The sequence below is a fragment of the Leptonychotes weddellii genome, chromosome 2, assembly GCF_054177405.1.
Source record: "Leptonychotes weddellii isolate Sample4059 chromosome 2, ASM5417740v2, whole genome shotgun sequence".
NCBI classification, from domain to species: domain Eukaryota; kingdom Metazoa; phylum Chordata; class Mammalia; order Carnivora; family Phocidae; genus Leptonychotes; species Leptonychotes weddellii.
Window position 1 is genome coordinate 49,836,978 of NC_138370.1, and position 9,348 is coordinate 49,846,325.

General features: G+C 39.8%; 1 protein-coding gene across 1 annotated transcript in view; it reads left to right on the forward strand.

Annotated features, from left to right (window-relative positions):
• SH3RF1 (SH3 domain containing ring finger 1) overlaps positions 1 to 9,348 on the forward strand; it is a 172,219-nt gene that overhangs the window by 40,203 nt on the left and 122,668 nt on the right. The window lies entirely within an intron of this gene.

The following is a 9,348-nucleotide window of genomic DNA, read 5'->3' on the forward strand; positions in this document are numbered from 1 at the left end:
GGGCCTGTCAGCAACATGGCGGCCACCATGGGTCACAGGCCTGACCGTTTTCCCTTGTTTGCCGAGGAAGAATTGTCCCTTCTCTCCAAGGCTGCCTCTCTGCCCACCTCTTCTGTTATCTTGTTCCTTAGTAGATGGTGTCATCCTGCAATTTTAGTCTCTCTCTTTGCACTGGAATTCTTCTCTTTAAGCTCCTTAACTTAATTCTAAGACACATACACACACGTGCACTCACACAATCTCCTCTCAACTCTGCTCAAGCTACCACCCCTCTTATGTCCTTCCTTTTATAACCACACCTTGACAAATAGTGTACTCTCATCTATGTTTCTTAGACTGACTCACTTTCGTTAGCACTTTGCAGTCACTTTCTCTCTCTCTCTTGTTGAAACTGCACTCTTGGCAGTTCCTGACTCTTCCTAGTCACAAAACCCTTTGGCCTTTTCTCAGTCTTTATCCCCCCTTTACATCCGTGCATTCGACCTTCTTGTACACAGCTGCGTTCTTGAAACTGCATCTTCCTTTTCTCTCATCACCACATTCTGTACCCACGGTTTTCTCTGCCGACCTTCCCTCTGGTGGTGGTGCTGTTTCAGACTTGTGACTTTAGTGGTCACCATCTTGCTGATGACTCCCAAATAGTGATCTCCAGTCCTAACTGGTGCTTGAGCTCTGGTCCCACATAGTCAGCTGACTTTCCTACTTGTGAGGTTGGTCAGCACTCAAACCCAATATATCTGAAGCTGATGCTGGACATAACTCCTTTTCTTCTGAAACCCTCTCCTCTTTCTTCATGATGCCCAGCTTTATTCATGGCCCTGTCATCCCTCTGTCACCCAGCGTGAAATCTGAGGGTCAGCCAGTCATTAACTATCACTGCCTTTGTCTCTGTGATGTCTTTTGAATTCACCAGTGCAGAGCCTGCTCCCTTTACCCCTAAGGATGCTGGAACTGGCCTCACTCTCTGACTGGTCTCCTTCTTTTCAGTTTCTCCTTTCCCATTTAGTCTGTACACTGCTATTGGATTACTCTGTGGAAAGCATGGAGCGCTTCTTCGGCACTCTATTGCCTACAGAATGAGACTACATATCTTGGGCTAGCTCTCTAGGTCCTCAATGATCTCGTCTCAGTTTCCCACTCCAACCTCATCTTTGACTTCCCCTCTTCAGTATTCTGCTTCAACTGGGTGAAGCCACATCAGGCAGATTCTGATGGCTCTGTCAACAAAGTGCCCCTGATCTTGCTACTTTTCGGCATCTCCATGATAATGACCCCAGTCCAAGCTGTCATAATCTCCTGGATGACTGTAGTAGGCTTGTACCTGGTTACCATGGAGCTACTTTGGTCTCCTAGACTCACTTTTTTATACAGTAGACAAAGACATCTTTTCAAGATGAAATTCAGATCACAGCTCTATAAAAAGAGACAACATGCTATTTCCTATGTTCCCAACTCTCTAGTGGCTTCTCACTTACACTGAACAAAATCTTATCAACTATTTGTGATAACAGAGCCACATAGGATCTGGCTCAGGGTTCTCAGTGGGAGATACTGTCACCTGTAGGAGTGTTTAGAAATAAGTGATGGTTTCTTCTATCATTACAAGGATGGTGCTATTGGCATTCGGTGCCTCAAGGACCATGATGCTGAATGGAAACAAGACCACATTATCCTGTCCCAAATGACAGTAGTGCTCTTATTGAGAAATACTCATTCTCGCCTCACTTACCTTTCCAGAAGTATTTCCTGCCTTTTCTCTGCTTCATTTATTCTACTTTAGACACACGGGTCTTCTTGCTAGTCTTAGATAATGCCAGAGTGTTCTGCCTCAGGGCCTTTGCACATGCTTTCCCCACATCTTTCCTCTGTTTGAATCATTTATTTTCTCACTTGATGCAGGTCTTTGCTCACATACCACCTCATTGATGACCCGTATAGAAATCCCCCTAAGTCACTGTGCCCTTACCCTGATTTATTTTTCTTCTTTATACTTATCACTATCTGACATTAAGTTTTATATTATTTGTGGATCTGTTTGTTCATCTCCTCCACTGGAAAGTAAGGTCCATGCGAGTAGTCTTATTTACAGTGCATCCTCAGCACCTGGAATAGTGCCTGTGACTGTGTAGTGTTCAGTAAACATTTGTGGACAGAGTGATTTTTAGATATGAATCACTTTAGGATATGGAGTAGAATAAGTTTGAGATACAAATTGACAGAATGAGCAGATATTATACACTTGCCCGCCTCATGCTGTGGTGTCTCCTCTTTGCTCACCTATTTAGAGTATATTTTATTTGTATCTCCGATCCCTACCCATCCTTGGAGGGTCTGTTTCATCTGTCATCTCTTTCATGATCCCTTCTCTGATCTTGCCAGCTCCTCAGAACTCTAGTAGAACTTTATAGCTCTTATTATGTGTGCTGATTTCTGTTATTTGTTTATGTTTCTGTGTCCCTTGCTTGTCCACACTCAGTGTCCATTTCAACCTACACTCCCTGTGTGCTGAGCACAGCACCTTGCAATGGGTGTCTGTTATCCATCAGTTGAATAGGTGTCCTTTTGTGTCTTCCTGGGAGAAAGGGCCTCCCTTGACATTTTATGCCTGGACAGCCCTGGAGCAATGCCATAAGGGAGTCTGCATGTTGGAGGACTGACACCACTTGGGAAGAAAAGTGGAGGCAGTATTGTGTGTGCTTCATCTTTGTGAAGAGCTGCAGCTGGGCAAACCGCATGAGGCATGACACTGCACCTCTCAAAAACTCACAGGAGTATAGGGATGCTGTACACACAGGCTTCATAGTCCGCTCAGAGCTTTCCATTTGAGGCAAAATTTTCTCGGCTGAACTCCTGTATTAGAGGTATGGTAGGGAGCAGGACAGAGTATGGGGAATAAACATGTTCTATAAAAGTTAAGTGTCACAAAGTAGAGAGTTGTTAATGTGAGTTCTTTCTCACTTTTAGTTATAAAATGCATTTTAGAAGGTGAAAGATTAACAAGGGAAGCAATAAACTGACTGAAATGTGTCCTCAGATTACGATTCCACTTTTATTGAGGCAGAGTTTGTTATTATTTTGTTACGGTATTTATCTAGCAATGTGGTTAATTTAGAGTTAAAGTCTATTATCTTAAATCCCTGTTAGGAAGGTGTCAAAATGTACAGAACAGCCAATGATTTATAATTTATTAATTGCAACATTGCTGACTTTGCAGTATAGTATGTTTTGCCGTGGGAAGAAAATAAGTCAACCTTAAAAAAACAAGCAAATGGATTGAATATATATTATTATCACATAGTAGACATTTACACTTGATAATATTACAAGGAAAAATTAGTAGTATTTTTTCAGTGGATGAGGGGAGAATGCTTACTTTATTTTTTTTTTAAAGATTTATTGAGAGTGAGAGTCGGGGGAGGGGCAGAGGGAGTAGAGAAGCAGACTCCCCACTGAGCGTGGAGCCCGACAAGGGGCTTGATCCCACCCTGAGATCATGATCTGAGCCAAAATCAAGAGTTGGATGCTCAACCAACTGAGCCACCCAGGTGCCCTGGAAGGCTTACTTTTATTTATTTTTATTTTTTTAAAGATTTTATTTATTTATTTGACAGAGACACAGCGAGAGAGAGAGAGCACAAGCAGGGGGAGTGGGAGAGGGAGAAGCAGGCTTCCCGCTGAGCAGGGAGCCCGATGCGGGGCTCCATCCCAGGACCCTGGGATCATGACCTGAGCTGAAGGCAGACGCTTAACGACTGAGCCACCCAGGCGCCCCAAGGCTTACTTTTAGAAGGATGAATTATGTAGCCCATGTAGCCATGGCAAAGGTTTTAGCCTAATGCATGTATCTGATTGAACCCTGTTCTCCCAGTGTTCATGTTTTCTAAATTTTCCCAGAACAGAGTTGTTAGTATAGCTGATTATGGTAAATCTTAAGTTATACACTGTTTTTCTTTGATGGAGATCAAAGTAGCAATTTGGGCAATTTTTGAGTTTTATTTTTGTGGAAACTAGTTCTTGAAAGTGCTTCCAAATCTGTGTCTGCAGGATGGAGACTCAGCTGGCTGACTGTCTATCACACTTTGTAGGAAAGACCTGGTATTTTTGAATTTCAGATGCTTCTCAGAGTTTTGTTTATAAACATTGTCAGAAGCAGAGAGTGTTAGGAATCTTCCACTTGAAAGAAAAATGACAAAAAGAATAAAATCATTACTTGACTTGCCGGTGGTTTCATGCTCAGCCTCTCATCTTAATGCCATTGAGGATTACTCTTGCTCACTAGAGAGCACAGAATGATGTTGTGTCAGCAAACTGAAAACAGTATAAAATGTAGTGTGTGCCTCTCATTTCTGATTAACCACTTGAGACCTTTTGGTATTAAAGTTAAGTTGTGTTCAAACTATTTTGACATGTGATGTTCAAAGTACTTTTAACTGAACCAGAATTATTTGCCAAACTTCTGCCTTTAAGGCAGATTTTACCTGTGACTGACCTTCAGTCCCATTAATTTTAACAATAATCAAAACCTCTGCAATGACTTTGTTCTTGAAAATTATAAATACTAACCTCATAAAATGTATGGATTTGTAGATTCTCACTCCAGATTGCATTTTCATGTAATTTCAAGTTTCTCCGTGCCTTACTTACCAATAAATAACAGGAGGTTGTTAGTATATTCAAGCTTTGTGTTGCAAGATGGTGAACTCTAGGGAGTTGTGGGTCAGTTGTTTGATTGAGGAGTCCAGTGTAGTGAAAGCTAATCCCCCTGGAGCTGGGTGCCCAGGTGCCCAGGCTTCCGGAAGGTGGGCAGGACTGCGGATTGCTAAAATTGCCAAAGGCAAGAAGATGGCTGCTCTTGGAACAAAGCAAGTTTCCCCATCCCAACATCTGCCCCACTCCTCAACACACCCTTGCCAAAATATGCTCTCTAAAAGTACTAGAGAAAGGGAAATTTATCCTGTGGAAGAGAGGATCAAACAGAAGTTCATTCGGTTCATTTATTTTTGACTGAGGAAAGCTAGTGTAAATATTTAATCATAGAACTTGTGAAATGACATGTATTTAAAATGAAATATATTCTTCATCAGTCTTCATGTGAAGAGTCAGCTAGCTGTGGACACCACTTGACGTTTCTCTTCCAGTTACAATTATAAGAAGTTCATAGGAAAGAAAGCAAATTATGTCAGTCTTAATTTCATTATTAAAACAGTAAAATTATGCAGTTTATAACACAAAACTATTTCCTGCATTAGTTACTTTTCTCTTAGTTATAAATAGGCCATGCAGTGGGGGGCATGCTGGTAGACAGATGATTCACTTTGGCTGATTTGAAGTAATTTTAGTATTTCTTTGAAGCATAAACCAAAAGTTTCTCCTTTCTCTTTTCTTCTTTCCTCCCTTCTGCCTTTCTCCTAAGTTAGATTACACAGGCTAACTTGAATTGATTGCATGGATGTTGGTTGTTAATAACAAACTGTCTATTCAAGGATCATTTTAGTCAGCCAAGACAAAATACAAATCTGGGAATAAGAAGTATAACATATAAGTGAATAAAATGATTTTACATGGGATGACAAGTAAACAATTGATTCTGATGATTGTTTGATAAGGAAAAATGGTAGAGGGGCACAAATGAAGAAATAGTCTCACCTTTAAAGTTTGTAGACCCCTGGTTCCACCAGCAGGAATGCATGAGCAGTGTTCTTGAGTTTGGGCTGTTTTGAGTAATCACAGCAGCGGTTTCCTGGCTCTTTGCCTGCAAATAGGCCTAAAGGAAACAGAAAACAGAAGACAAAGAAGAACAAACACAAGCTGCCCCTTATACACATCCTTCAAATATTTGGTAAGGGATTTCGGAGGAGAGTACATTAGTTTTTTTTAGCAGACAATCTTTGGTAACATTGAAATAGTTTCTCTTAGGAAGAAAAACTTGAAAATAACGCAGTGGCTCCTTTATTTGACATTGGTTAGGAAATAAGGTGTTCTCAGGGATGAGTATTTAATCTAACTGGAGTTTATTATGTGAGATACCAGAACTCTTTTTCTTTTCTTGTAATTTTTATTAAATCTTTCCTTCCATACGTCAAGGGCTCCCTACATCAGCTGAACAAAGGCTACATGGTTTAGATTAACCCTTCCCTGAGGGTTTAGGATTACCATTACACTTCTTGTTGAACTGTGACTCAACACAGTCCAGAGTCTGTTTCTTTGTCTTTTGTAGAGGTCAGGCTGTCAGTTCCCACCTCTTCCATGTTGTTAGGCTTGCATCTGTCAGCTACTCCTTCTAATTTTTTCTGAGCTGAGAGATCAGACAACTAAGTTACTGTGAAGTCTCTGTTACGTAGGGAAGGGTTATTAAAGAGTTTGAGTATAGAGGCTTTGTGATAAGTTGTATTCGGATGGGGTAATCATGCTTCTATGTTGAGTGGCTATATTTTAGAGGGTAGATCTGTCAAAAGTCCGACTTCCAAATAGTATAAATTACAATGTTTTTAAAGTACCTTGAAAGAACTCCTAATTACCTGAAGCAATATTTTACTTCTAGATGACCTTTACTTAACATTTTTTATTCATAGAAGCTTCCTTCAATAAATTAATTAATTCATATAGTTTTTAGGCACAACACTACCTACTTTGCAGACCTACAAATTTATTTCAATGTTAGCTTCAGCCAGCTATAACTAGGCAGTGAATGTGGCTCTGATTCTTAAATTATCAATAAATGACTGACTTTATCTGCATTTTATGTCATGGTGGTGTTCCCTTTTGGTCCTTGCTCTGCAGCCTTTCCTCCCTGTGTTGAGTGGCTAATCCCCCATACCCAGGCTCCTGGTCCCAGCTCCAAGGAAATGGATAAAAGGAGTTTCAGTTCAGGCCAGAGACTTATATGGGGGGAGGGTGAAATATATTACTTAAATATTTTAGATAATAAAATGTATGCCCCCCTAAATGTGTGTGTATATGTATATATGTATGTTTGTGTATTTACACAGTTAAACATGGCTGTATTAAACTTGATTCTGATGCAAACCCTGTCTCCTGCTTATTCTTGCTATGGATAAATGCATTCACATTTGAATTACAGTTGACCTTTAAGCAACATGGGTTTGAACTGTGCAGGTCCACTTATATGTGAATTTAAAAAAAAATACAATACAGCACTGTAAATGTATTTTCTCTTCCTTATGATTTTCTTAATAGCATTTTTTTCTCTAGCTTACTTTATTGTAAAAATACAGTATATAATATGTATAACATACAAAATATGTGTTAGTTGACCATTTACATTATTGGTAAGGAATCTGGTCAAGAGTAGGTATAAATAGTTAAGTTTCTGGGGAGTCGAAAGGTTAATGCAGATTTTCAACCGCACGGGGGTCACTGCCTTATTTCCCATGTTGTTCAAGAGTTAGCTGTAATTTCTTGTTGGAAGTTCAATCCATAGACTATTCTTTGTACAGTTGTGATTTAGAGGATCATAGGAAGTTTTTTAGGGAAATTGAAGAGACCGAATATTTTTGATCAGTGATGCTAGAAAACATTTTTCCCAAATTTTTGAAAATTTTCTTTTTATTATAGTAAAATACATATAACATAAAATTTACTATTTTAAAGTATACAGTTTTATGGCATTAAGTACATTTATACTGTTATATATCTGTCTACATAGCTTCTCATCTTCCCCAGCTGAAACTCTACACATGAAATAGTAACTCCCTATACCCTGTCCCCATGACCAGGCTGGTGTTTTATTCCTCACCATCAGGTTGCCCCTAATGTTCATCTCACTGCGGTCTTTTTTTTTTTTTTTTTTAAAGATTTTATTTATTTTTTTGAGAGAGAGAGAATGAGAGAGAGCACATGAGAGGGGGGAGGGTCAGAGGGAGAAGCAGACTCCCCGCTGAGCAGGGAGCCTGATGTGGGACTCGATCCAGGGACTCCAGGATCATGACCTGAGCCAAAGGCAGTCGCTTAACCAACTGAGCCACCCAGGCGCCCCTCACTGCGATCTTGTGACTTTATCCTTTGTCTGGAACCCCTGGTTTAGTAAGCCCTCCAGGTTTGGACTTTGCCTTTTTGTCTCTAGTACTTCTTCCCCTTTCAACTACCACTGAGCTCTGGACAAATATCCTCGGCTTTTTTGCTGACTGACTTTGTCTGATTTTGTTAGCCATCTACCCTGATTTCCTGTTTCTCTGATTCACCACCTGGTAATAAACATTCCTGATGGAACGCCTGGGTGGCTCAGTTAGTTAAGCGGCTGGCTTTTGATTTTGGCTGAGGTCATGATTTCAGGGTCCTGGGGTTGAGCCCTGTGTCCCGCTCTAAGCTCAGCGTGGAGTCTGCTTGAGGATTCTCTCCCTATTATGCTCCCCCACTCGCTTGTGTGCACTCTCTCTTAAATAAATAAATAAATCTTCAAAAGACAGAACATTCCTAATGGCAACAGCTTTGTTGGATCATTTCTCTGTTGCCCAGCTGTTGGCTTTGGTGTTTTGCCTGATGGCTTCTAGACTTCCTCCCAGGTTGTTCTGTTCTTCCTACAACTGCCTTTACTTGCCTTGGTCCTGTCCAGCCTGCCCAACTCATAGTGGTTAACCAAGCCTTGCCTGACTGTTGTAAGAAACAATGCAGGCAGATTTTAAATTCTAAAATAGCCTTTTTTATTGAAGACTATTGGAAGTCTACTCTACAAGTACTAAATGGTACTTTACTTTAATATAACATGTAACATTGAAAAATGAAACACCAAATGAATTTTGTTTACCAAAAATGTAAATAGCAGGAAAATACTGAAGACTGTTAGCCAGCTTTCTAGAAATAATTATTGAGTTAGCAATTAATGGATAATACAAAAGGGATGGAAGAATAATTCCCATTAATAAATTTGACTGCATGTTTAAGAAATCTGTATTAAATCAAGTTATGAAGATATTTTCCTATGTTTTTGTGTGTTGCTATTTATTGCTGTGTAACAAACTGTCACTAAATCTGATGTCTTAAAACAACAATTTATTATTATAATTCTTAGGTTGGTTAGGCTTAACCGTGCAGTTGTGCTGTTCCATGTGCTATCTGCTGGGGTTACCTGACTGAGGCTGGCACATCCAAGATAGCTGCACCCTCAGCAGATGCTGCTTTGGCCTTTCTCTCTTTACATAGTCTCTCAGGCTAGTCTAGCTTCTTTTCATGGTGGCAGTGTGCCAACATGGTTTTTATTTACTTTTTATTCTAATATTTTTTAAACTTTATTCCTAACTTAGTTTACTGTTAACTCCTTTAAATAGTTAAATACACCTAAGTAATTAATTGTTATATATAGTTTATGCATGTGTGCGTGTGTTTATCTAG